General features: G+C 50.2%; 1 protein-coding gene and 1 long non-coding RNA gene across 7 annotated transcripts in view; both read right to left on the bottom strand.

Annotated features, from left to right (window-relative positions):
- Positions 1-21,384, bottom strand: part of IQSEC1 (IQ motif and Sec7 domain ArfGEF 1) — a 423,845-nt gene that overhangs the window by 202,755 nt on the left and 199,706 nt on the right. The window lies entirely within an intron of this gene.
- Positions 1-21,384, bottom strand: part of LOC144615675 (uncharacterized) — a 73,028-nt gene that overhangs the window by 22,919 nt on the left and 28,725 nt on the right. The window contains exon 3 of the long non-coding RNA XR_013554103.2: positions 19,679-19,860. This is a non-coding gene — a long non-coding RNA (uncharacterized LOC144615675). The remainder of the gene's footprint in view (positions 1-19,678; positions 19,861-21,384) is intronic.

Raw genomic sequence — 21,384 nt, 5'->3', positions numbered from 1 at the left:
TACTAACTATACTAACGCTAAATAATGCTAATTACACGGACTATGCTAACCAACAATACCAACCTACAAAATACTAACAATACTAACAATACTATGCTTATGAACTATACTAACAATATGAACTATACTAACAATATGAACTATACTAACTGTACTAAAACGCTAACACAAAAAAAAACAAATGAAAAACACACACGCGCACACACACACTCACACACACACACACAAAGAAAATGAAGGGAGGAAACGAAGAAAAATTGAGAAAAAGAAAAACTAAAAAAGGAGAAAAAAAAGAAAAAAGTAAAAACAGAAGAAGGCAAAAAAAAATTGGGAGAGAAAAGGAGTAGAGAAAAAAGAAAAATGAAAATAAAAAAATAAACAAAATGAAAAAAAGAGAAGTCGAAATCAAACTAGCTAGGGTCAAAGGCCGACAGGTCACCAAAGCTTCCTGGGCTGTAAAGACCAAACACCCAGCCGAGCCAGGGTCTTATATAGACAGGTCGTGCCATGACTTCACCATGGGGCTTTGTGAGGGCACAGCAAGAAATGGGCCAATTATGCAATCATGGCTGGGGATGTCTGAGACCACAGTGGTTTCCTCACTTTTTACTCCTAAAACCCCTTTACTCAATAAAAAAAAAAAAAAAAAAGACCCCCAATGGGCTTTTTGTTTGTTTGTGTGGGCTTTTCAAGATTGATATTTACTTTGTTAGAAATCAAAATCTATAAGATGGTTCAGTGGCCTTTTCACTTCAAGTTTAGAAAACTGTAATTTTGGCTTGTATAGGCCTCGTAATGTCTACACTTAAAATACTCAGTTCCTGGTCTCAAAATGGTGCTACAACGTATAAGGAAATGTTGTGTTGTGTAAAACACGATAAGGCTCATTATTAACATCTATAAAGCTCAGAGGAACATTGCTTTTCATCATATTTTCACTGATAAGGTTGTGAGGAGATTTCTCATCAGAAACCTTGGAGGCTAGAAGGCATGGGTTGATGTGTTGAAAGCATTGAAGGAAAAAAGCTGTCAACCAAGAATCCTACATTTGGGAAAACTGTCCTTCAAAAATGAGGAAGAAATGAAGACATTCCCAGATCGACCAAAGCTGAAAGCCTTGCCCTGATGACTAGACCGGCCCTGCAGTGAAGGGGGCCCTTCAGGTTGAAATGAAAGGGCACTGAACAAGTAACTCGAAGCCTTCTGAAGAAATAATCTCCGGTAAAAGTAAGCAGACAGACAATTATGAACGCTAGTACTGTTATGACTTTGGTCTGTAGCTCTACTTTTTGTTCTCTATGTTAAGAGACTGATATATTTAAAAACCTAATTATTCATCTATGCTTTTGGACACAAGATGCATAAAGATGTAATTTTGTGACATTAACAACTGAAAGAAGGTGGGGCCAGGGCTGTAAAGTAGCTGAGTTTTCATGTGTTATTGAGGTTAAGCTGGTATAAATTGACATTACAATGTTGTAACTTTAGGATGTTAAAAGCAATCCCATGGTAACCACACACAACCACACACACACACACACACACACACACACACACATGCCACAGAACATACACAAAAGGAAATGAGAAGGGAATTAAAATGTTTCACTACAAAAAAAATCAACTAAATGCAAAAGAAGATAGTCATGCAGAAAATTTGAGACAGAAAGCAATTAAGGCATATAGAAAACAGAGAGCAAACCACAGAAGGAATTCCTTCCTTATCAGTAATGACTTTAAATGTAAGCAGATTAAACAGATTAGTGAAATGGATAAAAACATAGGATCCAACTATCTGTTACCTACAAGGGACTCAGATCCAAAGACACAAAAAAGTTGAACATGAAAGGAAGGAAAAAGATAATCCATGCAAATAGTAACCAAAAGAAAGGGTGGAGTGGCTGTAATAATACCAGACAAAACAGACGTTCAATCAGAAAATGTTACAAGAGACAAAGAAGGACATTTTATATGAATTAAGAGGTTCAGTACAGCAAGAAGAAAAAATGATAAACATTTACACACATAATGAGAGGCCATTATCGACAGAACTGAAGGGAAAAATAGTTCTATAATAATCATTGGAGCCTTCAATATCCCACTGTCAATAATGGACAGAACAACCAGACAGAAGGTAAGTAAGGACACAGAGGATTTGAAGAACACGATAGCCCAGCCAGATCTAGCAGACGGGCACGGGACCCCACCCAACAATAACGGCACGAGGGACCTTCTCTGAGACAGTCTTTGCATTAGGTCACGAGTTAAGTCTCAGTAGATTTTACAAGATAGATATCATACAAAGTATCTTTTCCAACCACAAGAAGATGAAGTCAGAAATCGGTAACAGAAGGAAGAGTGGAAAATTTAAAAAGCTGTGAAAACTGAAAACACACTCTCAAAGAACCAATGTGTCGAAGAAGAAATCACAGTGGAATGCGAAAATACGTAGAGGTGAAGGGAAATGAAACACGACGCGTCAAAACTCCTGGAAAACAACAAAGCAGTGGTGAGGGGGAAATTTATAGCTGTAAACGCTCACAGTAAACATCAAGACAGATCTTAAATCAACACCATAGACGTGCAACTTAAGAAACTAGAAAAAGCCAAAGGTAGCAAAGGGAAGGAAATAATAAAGATTAGAGCAGAGATAAATGAAACAGAGGGTCTTTCTACTCCTTACAGATGTCGAAAGGGTTAGAGTGCTATCAACAAGTGTATTCCAGCTCATTGGAGAATCCAGATACAATGGACAAATCTCTAGACCTAGAAAACCTACCAAGACTAAATCACAAAGAAAGAGAAAATCGGAAGAGATTCGTACATAACTAGGGAGGAGATTGAGGCTGTAATCGAAGACCACTTGACAAAAAAAAGCCCCGGATCTGACAGCCTCACTGGTGAATTCTACCAAACATTGGAAGAATTGACACCAATCTTCTCAAACTCTTCCAAAAAATTCAGGAGAAAGAACACTTCCTAACTAATTCTATCAGGCCGGCATTGCTTTGATGCACCCTAAATATCTCTGGGCCACCTTCCAGACAGTCACCAGAGGAGTTTTCTAAAATATCCAGCCACATGAGTTATTTTCTCAGCGACAAAAGAGACCTTTCTCTTGTCTGTGGAAAGAGAGGACCAGTAGTGTCTCCAGAATCAGGCTGAACATCTATGGACCTCTTCTGAGAGCCTCCATCCACAACGGATGGGCCACACCGCAGACTGGACACAGCTGAAGCAGGGCAGGGGGTGGGGTGGGGAGGGGAAAATTCATGGAGGTAACCTGGGCTTCAACTGGTCTGTCAGCTGCTTTGACCGCTTTGGGCATCTTTGAATACAACAAGCCATGAACTCGTTGGACGCTGGGAAAGGACAATCTATCTGCACATCCAGCCCTACGGGCTGGAGTCTCCCAAACGAGGCCATCGTTTGTTTTTGGCAACTCTGCTCCACCACAATATTCATCAGACTCCTGAGAAAGACGACCGATGAAGGGATCCATAAATGGTAAGACCATCTTGCACTTAGCTGTGTTTTGTAAAAGGGAGATATTAGGCAACTGGGCCTTTAGGGTTTTGCTTGCACCCTGTTTGTGGAATGGTACGTGTCTATGTATGTTGTAAATGTGAGATAGTTTCTCTACCTCCGGGTGGTGGTTGTGAAAATTAATTTGTAAAAGTGCTCTACTTAGCTGGTTTGAAGGCAAGTGCTTGTAAGAACTGGGTGTTCTAGGGGCACCTGGGTGGCTTGGTCGGTTAAGCGTCTGACTTCAGCTCAGGTCATGATCTTGTGGTCTGTGGGTTCGAGCCCCACGTAGGGCTCTGTGCTGAGGGCTCAGAGCCTGGAGCCTGCTTGAGATTCTGTGTCTCCCTCTCTCTCTAATCCTCCTCCATTCACGCTCTGTCTCTCTCTGTCTCTCTCTCTCTCTCAAAAGTAAATAAACAAAAAAACAATTAAAAGAAAAAAAAGAACTGGGCATTCTAAAATTCAGAAAGATAGAAACTAACCCCAGGTGTCGTTCAAGTTCAAGTGATCTTGGATAATATTTGGTATGAAAGCTAATGTAACGTTGTTCGTTTAGTTAAAATGGACATAAGTCTTTAGAATTGCCAACATTAAATATGATAGTTTCACTCTGCTTGTGTTTACTGTAAGTCAAACCAGCTGTTGGCGTTGTGACTGTCACAAAATGTGATGGAAAAGAAAAAGACGTTAGAGCCCTGTCCAATGGCTTCTGAAGCTTTATGGGCAAGCGAAGGACAGACAGACAGATGTAAATAATTTTAATAAATGTAATTAAGGCTACTTGAAAAAATAAGGGAAAAAATTCTGTATTTAATGAAAGTGAGACTGGTTATTCAAAGAGGGAAAACTTGGGGTACCTGGGTGGCTCAGTCTGTTGAGCATCCCGCTCCTGACCTCTGCGCAAGTCATAATCCCAGAGTTGTGGGATTGAGCCCCGTGTCAGGCTCCAAGTGGAGCCTGCTTGAGATTCTCTGTGTCTCTCTCTCCCCCCCTCCCCCGCTTGTGCTCTCTCTCTCTCAGACAAAATTAAAAAAAAAAAATAAAGAGGGGAAAACGTAGGTCAAAATCTGAAGGAATGCGAAAGGGAAAATTGCAGAAGGTTTGCGAGAAGGGAATCTTTCAAAAGAAATGCTATGCAAGGTCGGGACCGAGATTCTGGAGTTTCGCATGTAAGAAACAAGTTTATGAGGGCAGCGATCGACCCCCGGGGAAGAGAAGGGGGAGGCAGAGAACGATGTCAGGCAGAAGTTGAGCAGTGACACTTCAACAGAAGCCTTAGCCGACTCTCTGAGCAGTCCCGAAAGTTGGACTGCCCTTCGGAAGCATCCAAACTTAGGTGCAAGGGGCTGGCTCTTCGTAAGCGTCTTTGGATGTGACCACCTCGGGCAGCGGGCAATGCCCTTGGCAAGGCCGCTGTCTACAGTCACGGCGATCCCTGATGATGTCTGAGCGTCGAAGGCTGTAGGCAGCATTGCTATGGCTGGGAGACCTTGGTTCCTGCCGGAGATTCTGGTCAGCACATCCCAACACCCGTCACAAGAACTCAGACCCATGCAGTGCCCTGGATGTCCTTGTCCAAATAAGTATGTATCAACGTGGGAGGTGACACGGAGGAAGAAAGAAGGGACTGCATATCTTTTTAAAAATTCATCTCGTTGCAACGAATGAGTTTTAATATCCAAAGTACAGCGGTATAAGACTGGAATTTGGGTTTTCTCGCTGTTAATGTGACAGAGGCTTCTTAGATGATGGGTCTAAATTATCAACAGAGGTTTTTCTTTACCTTTAATCTGCCTAGAAAAACAAAGTTTCTATGTCTTGTCTTTGTTAGGTCTTTGCTTACTTAAGAAAGTTGAATCTGCTCAGTGTTAAGAGAGCTAAGGTTTGCTCACAGCTCCATTTGCCTTGCTGTCTGCATTTACCTTGAGAATCTCTTCTTGCCATCCTGGCTAAATAAGTATCCCGTTTTGTAACGATCTGTAATCCTATTTAGGCACGTGTTTTGAAACCTTCTGGTATTTCACCAACTTCCAAAAACCCAGCTTGTGAATGGAAGTCTTTTTGACGAATTAGGCTTATTCCCTGGTGTGTCAAATGACATGGGAGGCATCATCAAATAAGCGATGAGGAACCTTCTTTGGCTTTGTTGTATGGGTGATTGCTCTAAGTGTCCTAGAGATTTTATAAGATTCCTAAGGTTTTGATATGTCCTGGTATAGCGTCATCGCTTGTAATACTAACTACTGAAGTATCGTGTGTCACAGAATCTCCTTGCCAGCTGCACTGCATTGACAAATACAGCTCTCTGATCCCTTCAGGATCATAAAGCTAAGCTTAGTAAGAATTCCCAGAACTAATGGGGAAACTGCTTTCAAACAGACACTTGTGTAAACATTGCTGGTCCTCTAATGTTTGCTCTTCTAAATTTAAGTCTGCCTATGACATTTGGTAGACGTTTGGTAAATAAGTTCTTCATAAACAGATAGGAAACATTTATCCCTTTCTCCCTACCTGGTACCACCAGAATTCAAAACTCTCAGGGAGTATTCTCGTATTTTCACGGCAGTGTATTTATTTGCAGAAGTTCGATACGAATCCGTTCTCCTTGCAACAGGACGCCACTGGAAACATTGGTCATGTTGCCAAGGCTTTGACTGGAATGTCACAGTTGAGGGAGATATGCCTAGACTCAGCTACAATCAGAGAGCTTTAAGGAACTAATTAAGGTTGACTTTGCCGAGCCAATGAAGCCCCTTGGAAAACTTGCCTCGTACCTTGCTTACAAAGTTTCCAGCAGCCCTACCAGGTGAATAAGGAAGGTTGTCACTTCCTGGCAGGTGCAGGAACCTCAGGGTATTTGGGGGATCTCGAGAAGAGAGGGAGCCACCCACATCTATAGGTATGGCAGGCAAAGGCTGGTGGCCAGTATTTGGCTTGGCTTCTTGAGCCTGACAAGGCTGTTAAAAGTTCAATCTGACATTCCTTACGAAAAGTTCCAGCGAAGCAGATTGAAAAAACCAAACACCTATATGACCAATCACCGTTGTGATGGCGCTTGTGTAAACAGGCCCAGCTTCAACTGGACAATTTTACAAACAAATGTGTCCTAATTTGGCGATCTTTGGTGGAGATGAGGGTGGTTTCAGAGAGAGAGATTGTTCCAGTAACACACCTGTGAAAATGTAAGATCACAGTTCCGATGAACCGTCTTTGAGGGTTCGTTGGTTGTCTATACACCTGGGCTGGGTCCTGAATTCTTCTGGTTTCCTTGAATGTCTGACCCTGACTCTCCAAACTAAGGTTTCCAGTTTTCTCCCACTGTGTTGACTGGAAGCACTGAGAACGAAAACTGCTTTTCCCTGAAGCCCCGCAAACCGAAGCCAGACCACCCGAGGTACACGTGACAGAAAAGCGGCCCGGTGATCTAAGGGCCACTCAGAAAGATCACCAGAGACACACGGATAGCTGAACAAGCTGATCGCAGCCTTCCCGACTGGACAAGCTGCCATCGGATCATCCAGACGTGGACGTGTTCACGGATGGGGACAGTTTCACGGGTCAAAGACAAGGAAGAGCTGGGTGCAGTGGTGACCCATCAGCTATCGTCTGCTGCGGAAGATGCCACAAAGTGGACCGACTGCCCAAGGGAACCATGCTGGCAGCCCGTCGAAGACTCCAAGACCCTCTGGAAGAGCTTTAGTGCCAAAGATAGACTTAACTACATACCAACCCCAACGTCCCTTGGAGGACCAAAGAGGAGTTAAGTAAGGAGTGGGGGTTTGGACACCGTGCTGGCATTGACACCGGCTGGAAATAGAATGAATCCTTACCCTAGAGCATCTGATGAAAGAAATAATTAGCCACATTCCTCGAAGCACCCTTTATGGGAAAGATGCCACTCTCCAGTGGATCCAGAAGTATACTGCGGGCTCCGATTTCAGCGAAATGCTACAAAAGGCAACGCTTGTGCTAAAAACAATCCTAAGACTGGGTGCCCACAAGTCCTCAAGGGTATACAACTGAGAGGCCCCAAACCTGGGGAAGACCGGCAGGCAGCCTTTCCCGGAATGCAAGGAACAACGGGAAATTCTCGGGGTTTGCTTGCATCTGCAGACACCTTTATCAACGGGGTTGAGGTTCCTCCCTGCTGTTCAGAGAAGGCCTCGGGAGTTGTCAAAATGCTTTTAAGCGAGATCATTTCTAGGTTTGGACTGCCGCTAATAATTCAGAGTGACAATGGAGTGACAACCACAGCGTCCAAGGCCTTGGGCATTCAGTGGAAATCACACGCTTCCTGGAGACACCGAGAGAGTGGAAAAAGGGACAAAAATGAACTTTGGCAAAGCTCTGCCAAGAAACCCACTTCACTTGGGAACAACCCGTGCCATCTGCCCTGCTTTGGGAAAGAGTGGTCCCTAGAAGAGGGCTTGGTTTAAGCCCCTGTGGAATGTTATATGGAAGACTTTCTATGTCCTTTTCGTGACCTAGGAGTTGCTGGCGGGGCTCCCACCAGCGATTTGGATACTATCAGGTACATCCAGTGTCTGAGTTTGCTTCCGGCAGGCTGATGTACCTCACAGATGTGTCTTCACGCTGCCTGAATCCCTTAGTGACATCCAAAGGTGTCACTAAAGATGTCAGTAAAGACCTGAAGAGCGGGAGCCCAGAGGACCAGCTCCGGCCTCACTGGACAGGTCAGACCCTGCGAGGTGCTGTTGACCCCCCACTCCTCCGAAACTACAGGGAATTGAGCCGTGGATTCACACTTGAATGACAAGAATCCACAGGTTCCCTACACCCTGTCAGCAGGGAGGAGGTCCAAAGGGACCCGGCTCAGACCAGTGAGCCTCTGCCGGACCTGAACCTCCGACTCGGGGTAACTGGTCCAAGGGAATCAAGCCATGAGTACAACATGCTACCTGTTGTTCTCTAGTACCCCTAAAACCCTAGACACAACATGGTCCAGGAACTATTGACCAAAGGACAAAAATCCCGGTAATGCAGAACATTCCTTTCCACCCCGAAGTTTCCACTTGTCTAACCCCAGTCTTCACCCCACCTCAGCAGGAAGTAACGGCCGCGGCCGGGTCGTGGTCCCAATACCCACAAGAATGAGGACGGATCAAAAGACCCTGGGGACTGAAAAGGGTAACCAAAGGGTTAGCGGCCGCAACTTTGTACCCTGACCTTTTTCCTTTGCCACTAAGTACCCCTGACTCTCCTCCTCTAGGGAGGTGGATGTGAGGCTCGCCCTCCTGCCTCTGGAATAAACTCTTGCTTTGCTTTATACTCCATGTCTCAGTGATGGTCTTGATGCGCATCAGGCAGATGAACTTGGGTTCACTACATACGGCAGGCACTCAGTAAAGACCGCTGAACCCACGTGGACTCTGACGCTTGGAGAGTTAAGTGTCTGGTCCGTGGTGACACAGGGTAGGACGAGGAGAAGGCTTTGATTTCTGAACTGTAGTGCCTCTACTCCCATCCACAGTGCTAAGAAGTTTCTGCTCTCCTCCCAAGGCCACCTGCTCAGCCCTCGGCACAGCACCTCCGTGGCCCCAGCCCCTGTCCCTGCTTTGGAGCCAGCTCCCCATTCCGACCTGGAGGTGACAGACAGCTCAGCCCTGCTTACCCAGCTCCACCAACATCCCAGCCTCATCTGCCAACTTTGGCAATTTTCATACCACCTCGCACACAAAATAAATTGCACGCTCCCATTTTGGGTTTGGGGGGAGAAAAGGCCCAGTCAGTTCATTACAAAGGCTGCCTCGCCTTGGCACGGAGTGGTGGGAGATGTTCACAGGAAAACGGATTAATTTGGACTCATTGCTTTCCCTTCCACGTCCTCGTGCCAATTAAGACAACGCTTGTAACCAAGCCCACCTTCTCCAGAAGCAGCCCCCACACTCCCCAAACAAGCAGTCCTCAGGTTTCACTGGCTGGCTGCTCAGGGTCCCGAGAAGCTTGCTGGGACCTTTGGAAAATGCCAGTCAGGGTTTTAGGATTCTTCTGCCAGGGGTGGGGGGTTTTGGGTGGGGGGTGGGGGGACCTACGGGAACTGCTTGGTTCGGTGTTTCTGAGCTCACACTGGTGAGCTGGGCACAGCCGAATACTGGACGCGGCCTGCTTGGACAGAGGCTGGGTGTCCAGGCTGCCTGCTGGAATCACGCGGGAAGGGGGCAAAATTCAGAGTCTCGGGCCCCGCCCCCCGACCCTACCGAGTCAGACACATCAAGGACAGGGCCTGGAAATCTGTACCTTCCACAGGCACCAAGGACAGGACCTGGAAAGGCTTTGGGTGGGAAGTCTCAGATCTGCATTTGAAAGCCGTGTTATCTAGGGAAGCTGTTCAGCATTTCTCTACCCCAGTCTCCCAGAGCTCAAACACTGGGGTGCACCATAACCCTCTTGAACGGGTGGGGTTGGTTGTACAGGTGCGGTGAGGCCCCGACCCATGGCGGACACTCATTACCTGGTACTGATTCCTATCAGTGAACATGACTGAGTTCGTTTCAAGGGGTTGATGAGAAGCAAAAGGTGATGCTTTGGTGCTGCGGAAAGTCCTTGTGCCTTAACTACAGCATCAGCACTGGCCCCGGGCCCTCCACCCAGCTAATCATTCCTTCAGACTCCAAACTCTGCATCACTCTTCTTGTCCCACCTCCCCCCGCCACCCCCACCCCGAACCCCCTGAAACCAGTAAATCATTATCATTAGAAGGTTCAAAGTTGGGAGCCTCCACAGGCTCCTTCGGAATGGAGTGAAAACCAGACACACACCCCCCGGGAGCAAGGGAGCCAAGTCCTAGGTCTGCAACATGGTCAAAACCGAGTCGTTTCGTTGGTGGAAAATGAATACATCCGAGTTTGCACCTGTCTCGCCCGGGGGAAAAGTAGCGCGTGCGCCATCGCAAATGGGCGTCTCCCGGCAAAACCCGTTCCCTGCTGCTCGGGGAGGCTCAGACTGCCAGAAAGGCTGCGGCCTTCAAAACCTGTTTCATGTGGTTTGTCCATTTTTGGGGTGTTTCAGCTGTCCCATTCTGTTGGAAGCCTGGGTTTGAACATCAAATGGGTTTTGTTTCTCCAGCAAATTTCAAGGAACGCCAGGGGATCCTGGAACTGGATCCCACATTACAAGCAGATGCTCCCTGAATCTCCTCCCCATGACCCCAGAAAGTGTGGGTCACCCTCTGCTCTCTGAATACAAAAACGGGGAGGGGGTTGGAGCTCTTTTTAGAGATAAGAAAATGACACGTGTTTCTCTCGATGTCAACATTGCCGCGGCCAATGAACTTGCAGTGCGGGGATAACACTCGGAATGTCTAACCAGATGGGCCCTTTAGCACCTGTTGTGACCAGAGGGCTGTGGCAATGGAGGAAAGGCTGGGAGAGCGGTCCTAGCTGGCCAGCAGCCTTGCAACGGCCTCCCACTCTGTCCAGGCTGTTGCAAGCATGGATTCAGAACATGTACCCAGATGATGGAGCTGGAATTTGCGGGAAGCTAACTTCCTGTCAGTGTGAAATGTCTCAGGCAGTGATGAGCCCCCATCCCCGGAAAGGTGCAAGCAGGAGCTGATCCTCTAGCAGGGATGTAACAGGAGATGCTCAACTACACGGTGCGCTCTGCCTCTTCCATGTGGTACAGATCTCACGACCACGTGCTGGGAGTGAGAATCCCACTTCGTGGACTCGCAGACCCTTCTCCCTTCCGGGAGTGCATTTCCACAGAAATGCCGTGCACAGACCTGCGGCACCTCCCTGCATTGTCCCCGTGGTCCTGGGTGGCTACCACCCACGCCAGGCCTGGCACACCCTGCCTCACTGAGGGGACCGGGCCATGCCTCACTCAGTCCGTTACATAACTGGCCGCTTCTGAAAAGGCGCTGTACCGAGTCACAAGGGTTAGCAAACTAGTTCAAGGTAATTTATGACTCTGGGATGCTCGGGTTTCTAAATACAACAGACCACTACAAACTGCAAAAGCTTCAAGCTCTCTCCCCAAGGGAGACTGCCCGGCCCAGCCCGGGGCAATGGTGCTGACGCCAGGTGGGCAGGACGAGCTGGCACACTAGCAGGCCTGGCTGGCTTAACTCACCATGAGCCCCAGGGAGGCACTCCTGGAGGCCTCGTGAAGACGGCTCCCCCCCCCCCCCCCCCTGCACCGCTGCCATTCTTCCCTCCCTTGTCTCTGGTATGCATGAGAAGGTGATGAAGATTTTTCTCCTGTGCTGTGATGGCACCGAAACCACAGTGCATTCGGGGTTGCTACATCCTAGTTGGCTTGTTTCTCTTTTTTAATGCTAATAATATTGATTTTGGGTACAGTGGATCTCAGGCAAGGGAAACTCCAGTAAACGAAAGCTGACTCTAGTCAAACGTGGCTGATGTTTCTTTTTTCCTCGGGGGTGGCAGGCCCTGCCTGCCTTTCCATCTGCCCAGTGCTGGCCTTGAACACCCGGAGTGGCTTCTCTGCATGCTCTCCTGTGGGCTGCCTTCCTGCCTTGGTGCTGGCGCCCAGAGCTCGAGACCCATTTGTGTCTGCAAGAGGACTGTGGTCTCTGCCCTTGCTCCGCTGAGCTCTGGCTGCCGCCTGCATCCAGCATCCGTTCCCAGCACCCCCCGTCCCGGCTCCAGGCCGACCTCATCTGGGGCCTGCTACCAGGTACAGTGACCCTCCCCTTCCCTTGCAGACATCAACTGTGAGTCAGCACTGAATGCAGGTCCCCAGTATACCCATACCTTGCCAGCCTCATCCTCAGTGCACACTCCCAGCTAGGAGTAGGGATTCGGGGTGAGTGAGACACAGCCCCGTCCTCAGGCCTTGGCCTTTCTGACTCAGGAGGCTGACACACACATGCACCAATGAGGGACACGAGTACACTGTCTTCTGTGACGGGGGGCGGGTGAGCCTGGGAGAGCCCAGAAGAAGCCTGGAGGGCTTCCTGGAAGAGGTGGTGCCAAAGGTGTGCGATGTTCCATATGATCTCTGCAGTCCTTGGGTGTAAGCATCCCAGAGAAAGACACCTCCATGGGGACTGTTGAGTCTACCGCTACTGGCTAGGTGGCATTTGGTGACAAAGTAACAAATGGTCCGAGCTTCTTCTGCCTAGTCCTGGATTGTTGGGGGTCTGGTTTCTTCAGGGCGACAGAGAGACAGCCATGGCTGACTGTTCTGGGGTCCTGGCTCCTGCCTTGCTCCTCTCTCCAGAACACGGGACACTGTGGTTGACCCCTAAACAGCTCTGTTCCTCCACCCCCTGTCTCCCTACCCTTTGCACTATGATGGGTCAGCTCTTCCCATCAGGGGTGGGGTCTAGATCCCCCCGCTTTGAATCTGCGCTGGCTCCGTGACTTGCTCTGGCCGACAGAATGTGGTGGAAATGATGCCGTGCCAATTTCAGGCGTAGGCCTCAAACAGCCTCGTGGCCTTGCGTGCCCACCCTCTCGGGACCCTGGCACCACCATGTGCAGAAGCCCAGATGGCCTCCTGGAAGAATGGGACACATGTAGCCTACTCACCACCACCCCTAGTCGCCCCGGCCAACAGCCAGGCAGAAATCAGCCGACCCCTGCCATCGACCACACATGCTTGAGGGAGCCCGGAAGACCTGCCCGACCAGCTAGCTGCTCAGCTAAGTCAACAGTTGGCGCAAGCTGCTACATTTCGGGGTGGTTATTCCGCAGCAGAAACTAACTGATCCAGGCATCCCAGCATTCTGGGCAGGATGCACAGGCTGCAGGATTTATAGGCAGAGGCCTGGCTGCAGGCAGATGGACTGGCTGGCCTCGGGACCGTCACCTGGCCCTCAGGTTTGCTGTTACCTGGGTTCCGCTCTACAGCTGGATCTACAGTCAGCACAGTTACGACCAAGGTATAGTTGGCCCGGGAGTGGCTGCGCCTAAGCCATCTGGCCTCCTCTATGGTTTCCTGGACCTACCCAGGGCCTTCTAGCCGCTTTCTATGACACTCCAGGTGAAACCCAAATGCCTCACCATCCCACACGATGCTCCCTACTCCCATCCTGCTCCCAGCTTTGCGCCTCTCACTGCACTCCAGACACACCTGCCTCCAACCCATAAGACCCAACCTGACCTCCGGGCCTTTGCATGTGCAGCTCTCCTGACTAGCATGCTCTTCCCGGATACCCGCATGGCTCCCCCCCGTTTCCTTCAGGCTCTGACCCGGTAGGCTTTGTTAAACAAACCGGAGATCACAGATCATTCTTACCAAATGGCCTGCGTCACTCCCTGCACACTCCTCCCACTTTATTTCTTTTCAGAGCAATTAGCATGACTGGGTGCAAAAGTGTCCACATTGTGAGACACCCAGTGGGAGCCAGTGAAGGTTAGGAAGGGAGGGTGGGATGCTGAGAAAGACGTCAGCGTTGGGACCTTCATAGCACACAGCCACTGACTGGGAGCCGATGTGTCCTGAAGCAGCCTGCCACCCCCCACTGCCAGACAAACCAGCAGAGACACTGTTGGCAGTGCTTCAGCCACATGTAGGAGCCGGTATCACACTCGGCAGCACAAGCCCAGATTTATGGCCATGGCATAACTGCTTACAAGTGTCATGCAGGTGACACGTGTTTGTCAAAAACAACTCGTCTTGAGGTGGCCACAGAGAGCAGTTCCCTGGAACACAAGAGGCTTCACAAAGCAAGGTGTCCCTGGGGCTCCTGCCTTCTGAAACCCCTTAATCGAGGGCCCACCATTTAGGTCCCTTCTCAGAGTTTCCAGAGCCTACAAAAGAGAGAAGTCTCTAACTGGATCTGGGACTCCCCGGCCGCAAACAGGAGCAACACCGGCTGGCCTGGCTCAGCCTCGGAAGCTGGGGAGGGCACCCTCCAGGGCCAAGGAGGCCCAGGGCAGGCCCAGACCCACCATGGATCCAGGGTTCAGGGACAAAGCTCTTCTGCACTCCGTGAGGGGCCCCATGGCAGACCCATCCCCGGGTCCTGGACCAGTCACCAGGAGGGAGAGCTAGGGCCTGGTCGGGGTCCAAAGGGACCATGCAGTCTCGTGGTAAAGAGTGGAGTCTGGAGCCTCATAACGACTCTGAGCCTCAGCTTCCGCATCTATAAGATGAGTGTAAAAACAGTGTCTCCTCACAGGGTGGCGAGGACCCCACGGAATGCTCAGACTGGGCCCCGGCACATCACAAACGCTGCAGAAGTGAGTTGTCATCCACATCATCAGAGGCCATGACTCTGCATCACTCAGACCAAGGGTGGAGCCTTCCCGGCAAGGATTCGACTCTGTTCCAGGTTTGAGGGTGCTGGGGTACTGCTCCCAGTCCTCTCCCTCCCCTTACCAGACAAGGAGCCGGTGGGGAGTGAGAGGCAGGAGTTAAACCTCAGCTGCTTCATCATCAAAAGGACAGCAGGAGGGATGAGGCAGGGGTGAGAAGCAGAGGTGGCAGGAGGTTTTCAGGACCCCAGGAACAATGTGCCCAAATGGCTTTCACACCAGCTCAGGGGAGCCCATGGGACGGAAACGGAAAGGCAGGCTGTCATGTCTGATCCCTCCACCGACAGCCCCAGGGTCCTGGGTCCCAACCCACCAGCCCTACTGTGCACAGCTAGACACCAAGAGGAAGGAACACAGAACCCACCTTCAGAGAATCGGAGACAGACTCCACGTTGGGGTCACCCAACACGGTCGTTGTGTGGCCATTACAAACTCAACCCTCCTCTGTGCTCCTGTTTCCTCATCCTCACAAAAACATCCATGGATGGGGCGCCTGGGTGACTCCATTGGTTAAGCGTCTGACTCTTGCTGTCAGCCCAGATCACGATCTCACAGTCAGGGGACCCAGCCCCACATCGGGCTCTGCATCGACAGCATGGAGCCTGCTTAGGATTTTCTCTCTCTCTGCCCCTTCCCCACTCTCTCTCTCTCTCCTTCTCAAAAAATGATAAAGAAAGAAACATAGAAAAAAAATCCATAGATGGCTACACAGGGTCTCCTGGGGCACCTGCACGTAACAGGGATCGCAATGGTAAGAAGAGGGAGAGGAGAGAACACGCGGACAGCAGGCATGAATTACTGCAGGTGTGCTACAAATGATCAGAGATCTGAAGAGCTCAATACTTAGGAGTTTTAAAAAGGCTTCTTGATATGTGACTGGAGAAAGGCGCCCCAGTTAGTAAACGGTGCTGGGACATCGGAACCAATTCCAGACACATTAACAATCTATATTTGAAAGAGAGAAGTTGAAGAGGGGATATTCTGGGGGAATATCTTTCCAAACTTAGGGTTGGGAACAATTTCTTTAACAAGGTGTTAAAAGCTCAGTAAGCATAAAAAAAAAAATCGATAGGTTTGACTGCAGTAAAATGTAAATTTCCCTTCACCAAATGACGGGTGAAAAGACAAATCACTAAAAGCAGAAGACCTCTGGCATATGTACAACTAGCAAAGGATCAGTATCCAGAATACATAAAGAAGTCCTACAAATCCACAGGAAGAAGAGAGGCAATGAGCAAAAAGACCACAGCAGGCACGTCGTAGAGGAGGAAACGGAGTGCACAGATGAACACGGGAAAAGCTGCCCGATGTCACGAGGATGCAGGGAAGTGCAAGGTAAGGTCCCCGTGAGAGATTTCACATCCATCAGGCTCACAGTGAGGAAGACACGTGATATCTGACAGCACCGAGGGTCTGAGAGGATGTAGATCAGCGGGCACCCACGGTTGATGAGCGTGAAACCTGGTCTGGCCACACTGAAAACCACTTTGGCCTTTTCTTGTTAGGTTGACCAGTCCCATAGCTTAGAACCCTGCAAATCCACTCCCAGGAGTCACACAAGGCACACCCGAGAAGAGTTCGTCGCGGCACTGTTAGCAAGAGGAGGGGGAGAAAGGAAATGACCCAGATACTCATTGACAGAGCAATGCAAAAAGAAATTGTAGCACAGTCACACAATTTCTTTCCACACTGGTGACAGCAAACTCCAGCTACACAGCAGCACAGCTCAAGCGTAGAGACAGGGAAGTGTTGAGTACAAAAATGCAAATTTTAGAGATCTACGTACAGAGAGCAAGTTTTTAGAGCTTGAGAACAAAGAAGCAATCTAATGTTTAGGCTTATTCAGTCGGCCTGTGAGCAAGAGAATGGCAAACAAACACCAAATTGCAGAGGGGGGTGACCTCCAGGCAAGGAGAAGATGGAAGTGACTGGGAATGTTCTAGTTCTGGAGTTGAGCTGCGGGCCCACGGATGTTCATTGTCCCACCATCCTTCATAATGCACGAAACACACGAAGTATTAAAACAGAACAGAGGCAAAGGAGAAAAGCAAGAAGAGAAACATGGTGTGGGTCCAGACACATCCAGTATGATTTCCTTGTCACACACATAGTTGACTGTTTTCACGTGGTGTCACGGGGGTACCAAGAGTTCCGTCGAGAGCCCAGAGCGGGAAGTGAAAGGACAGGCAATTGGACGAGGGCATTCTTCCCTCTGGGCCTCAGTTTCTCCATATGCAAAACAAGGGGGTGTGCCAGGAGTGGCAAATGGCTGGCGTGCATAACCCAGGTCTCCCCTTCCTCACCCGCTGCGGACACTACTCATGGATTGCAGCACTGTTTCACATGGAGCACAGACACGCAGCGTTGGGCTCCGCAGCTGGGCCCTGCAGGCTGCCAGGGATGCCAGTCTGAGAGGGCACACTAAGTGATACCTACGTGCTGATCTGGAGAGGGTCCCTCCAGCTGTGGCCTGGAAGGTTCTGAAGCCTCACCAGCAGGCACTAGCTAGTCTGAGAGGCAGGGGCCCTAGGGAGGAGCCGACTGGCTTTGGAACTGACTCTAGCCGGACCCTGGCAGCGTGCAGCCTCAGCTTCTACACTGCCCACGCCTGTGGCCTCCGGTCCGCCGCGGGGGGGCCCCTGCCCCCCCCCCCCCCATTATCTGACCAGAGCCCGTGCTCCCATCCGTCGGGTGGGCAGGCTCATGTCTACGCTCTGCGGGTGAGCTCTGCTGGACCTGAAAACGGCAAGACGGGCAGAGGGCCCGGCAGGGGCTCAGCATCACCCTCCAGCCCAGAGAGCCGTGGAAGCGGCCCCGTTGTGCCAGATTCAACCAGCTCTCTGAGGCAGGAGGATGGCATTCCTTGCACCACCGCCTAGGCCTGCCTGGGCCTGCAGGCCTTTGCTCCTCTGCTCCCCTCCATACCTGCCCCCCCCGCCCCCGCCTGTCCCCTCTCCCTCCCCTTATGGTCCCAGCTCACAAGACTCCTCCTTGGTTGTGCTATTCCATCTACCTCCCACCCCCACCCCCCCAGTGAGCACTGACGTCCCTCCTCTAGACAACCAGCACACAGAGGTCAGCTTTTCCGAGGAGAGCTTGTGTGCTGGGTCTGGTCCAGTTCTGTGGGTGTCTGTCCCCTCCAGTATGGGGAGCCCAGCAGGGTCCACCTCACAACCCGCGTGAAAACAATACCATCAAACAGCCACAATTCCTTGGAATCAATGGGCTTCCCCGAGAACTGTCCACCTACTGCCTAAGCCGCACAGCCAGTGAGGTTGGCAGTCGGAGAATGGTACCTCCCTCCCTATTCCAACAGCGAGAAACTCAAGGGCCACAGAGGGGGGTGACTTCTCCAGCATCACTGCCCACCCTCCAACCTTCTGGGAGGCTGAGAAGCTTTTCTGTCATGTCCCATCAGGGCCCTCAAACCCCAGGAAACACCTCACTTCCCCAGAGCAGGGGCCTGCTGAGTGACCACAGCCCCTAATCATGGAGCATCTGGTTTCATCCGTGTCCCTGCGGATTCTTGTAATAACAAGATCATGTGGAGAGACATCATACCCAGGGGCGTGATGCTTCGGCGATTCGTCTCTCTTTCATTTTGTTCACCTGATACACGTTTTAAATGACTACTGGGCTGTGGACACAGGAAGCCTTGATTCACTAGAAAGAACCGTGGTGGGTTTTCTTAGAAGACAAAGTCAGGTATTTAAGGCATCCAGACGTGTCCAATGAGCAGAGTGGAGACAAAGACGTCTCTCCCGCTGCTGTGTCCGGGAACACAGCTGCCCACACACGCCCACCACACCCTCGGATCAGAGCCTGCCACTGATATCCACGGTGTGAAAGGGCTTGGAACCCACTGTCATCTTTATCACCATCCCTTGACCCCAAGAAGCAAACACCATGAGCTTGCAAAGGCACTCCAACAGGAACGCTCACTGGTGTTCCCAGGAATACACACAGACGCCAGATATTTACTTCTGGTTCCAACTTCTCCTGGGTTCATCCTCTTTCAAGTCCTGGAAACTCTGGACACCACTTCTTGCCCTACAATCCCTCCATCAGATCCCCCCATCGCCCACTCTCCCAGGAGGCTCCCCCCACCTGGACACCTCCAAATCCTCCTCAAAGCCATCTCTGACTCCCCCTCTTCCAGGCAGTCTCCTTGCCTTCTTGCTGGCCTCTTTACACTAATTTCCTGCTAGAATGATCATAATGGGTTCAAATGCTGCTGCTTGCACACCTATCTCCTCCGTCACGGGGCAGGTTGTGGGAGCAGGGCGCAGGGCTGATGTACCCCCGTTACCTCCAGCCCCTCAGCATGGGCCCGGGCACATTGGTTGGGGGTGGAGTAGGGCCTCAAAGAAGCATGATCTAAATCCCCGGGCTCTGTTTTCCTCAAACTTAGAGTGTAGTGAAAGAGCTCTAATGACAAAGAAGGTAAATTCTAGGTATTCTGAACAGGGACCAGGCAATCCTTTCCTGAGTATTTCACAGTGAAGCCAAGACCTCATTGGTGAGTAACTGTCAACTGCCCAACAGTGGGAGTGAAGAACTTTCCCAGGAGAGACAGAGTCACAGACAAATGTTGTAAGGAGGGAGGGAGCAACTTGAGTAAGGACCGAAAGGCCAGTGGTGCCTCAGCAAAGCAATGGGGCGATGGGCAAGAGTTCATGGATTATGCGTATCGGTTAGGTTAGGATGGGTTACGCTGCATAACACACAATTCTCTAAATCTCAGTGGCCTACAATAAAGTTTCTTTATGTCTCAGACTATATGCACATGTGGCTCTCCTTCGTCTCCTCTCCCCTCTGGACTCAGGTTGACAGAGCAGTCTGTCTCTATGTGGAATATTGCCATTGTCGTGGAAAAAGGAAAAGAAAAGTGGTAAAGTACTCACTGGTTCTTAACGCGTGTGCTCACATCTGTTTTCACTGTTCAGCAGCCCCTCTGCCATGCCCGAGGACAACATGGGCCGTGCTGTATAATCCTCCAACCGAGCAGTGCACTTCGATACAGGGAACCGAATGTGGGGGAGTGGTAATCCAGTTCCACACCGTGCTTATGATTTTGACGTCTTTCCTAGGATCAGTGAAATCTGTTGAATAAACTGTTCATTTCTAAAAATCCCTCTGGCTGTAGTGAGAGACACAGACTGGAAATGGGCAAGGGTGGCATTTGGGAGAAAATTCAGGAGGCTGCCTCAGTTTCCCCAGGCAATAAAAAAAAAGAAAAGTACTTTACACTAGGGTCATGGCAGTGGAAATGGAGAGAAGCCAAGAGATTTAAAAGATGGCAGGGTCTAGTGATGTACAAAGAGGAGCAGAGGTGAGTGAATGTGTGACCCCAGAATGGCGAAAAGGTACAGCAGGCTTGGCTTCTCATGTCTTAAACAGTTGCTGGCTCCCATCTTTGGGGAGGACCAGCTACTCTATTCTCTGCTTGTCCTTGGGCTCTCTATGTTCTCCTAAGAAATCTCCCTTCTTGCTTGAAAAAAAAAAAGGCTGAGCTAAATCAAGATGGGAAGACATGGATGTGGTGAGCAGCCGAGTGAGCTGACAAATGAGTGACACAGTGACCGGGGGAATTAATTCATGTCTCCAAGTGTCCAAAGAGTGAAGAGAAACTAGACCCAAGCGGAAGAAAAAGAAAGTCCTCCCACTGGGCATGCCTCAAAAGGATCCCTCGCCTCCCTACTGACACATCCGGCATCTTTCTTCTCCCACGGGGCTATGACCAATTTCGGCTATAACAGAGAAAGGGGAGTGGGTGAGAGAAGAAGAAGGGAGGGACAGGGAGGCAGAGGAAGGATGGGCTCCATGGACATATAGCAACCTCTATAGAATCCTCTCGTCTCCTCCATGTGGCCTCCCTCCCTATGCTTTCTTTTCAGAGTTCCAGACTTGACTTTCAGTGGTGGGAGGGCTTGGGATTCACAAACACCTCAAAAGAGAATTTCTGTAGCAGCACCATTAGGCCACCTTACAGGAAATTAGAGCCTTGGGGTCCACACAGGCACAGAAAGCCGCGGGGTCTCCTCTGCCCTGGGTGTTCTCAATAGCCAAGAAGAGGAAGGTTCAGACACAGAACTGTATGGCACCTCCTCGGCCCCTCCCCGACCCATGATCCCAGTGCACCTGGGGCCGATCAGCTCGGGGTAGGGGCCACATCGATTCCTGCCACCTCCCTGAGCCGGAGCTGTCTGCACGCTCAGATACCATCGGCTTCCCTTTAGGCAGATCAATAGCTTCCACTGGTTTCCAATTTGTGTTTCCAGAAATTCATCTCCCAGCCACCTTTTTAATTAACCCCCTCCACCACACCTGGGGCACAGATACATCACCCGCCCTGGGCCGCCTCTGCAGACCACAGACCACGAGGCTCCGCGAGCCACAGGGGAGCTGCAGGTGTGTTTAAAGCTGCTTCCCTGTCACCGCAGGAGCTGACCCTGCTGGCTGGATGCCATCCACTCTGTCCCCTGCTCCTCGCTGAACCCCCGTGGAAGGGCTGGGTCCTCCCTCACAGAAAGAAAGCAGGTGATGAGAGGCCAAGGCAGTGTCCTGAGGTCCCCCAGCTGGCAAGAGCTAGGACAAGTGCACCTTTGAG

Source organism: Panthera onca, chromosome A2 (assembly GCF_046562875.1).
Source record: "Panthera onca isolate mPanOnc1 chromosome A2, mPanOnc1 haplotype 2, whole genome shotgun sequence".
Classification (NCBI taxonomy): domain Eukaryota; kingdom Metazoa; phylum Chordata; class Mammalia; order Carnivora; family Felidae; genus Panthera; species Panthera onca.
This window is presented reverse-complemented; position numbering and strand designations above follow the sequence as displayed.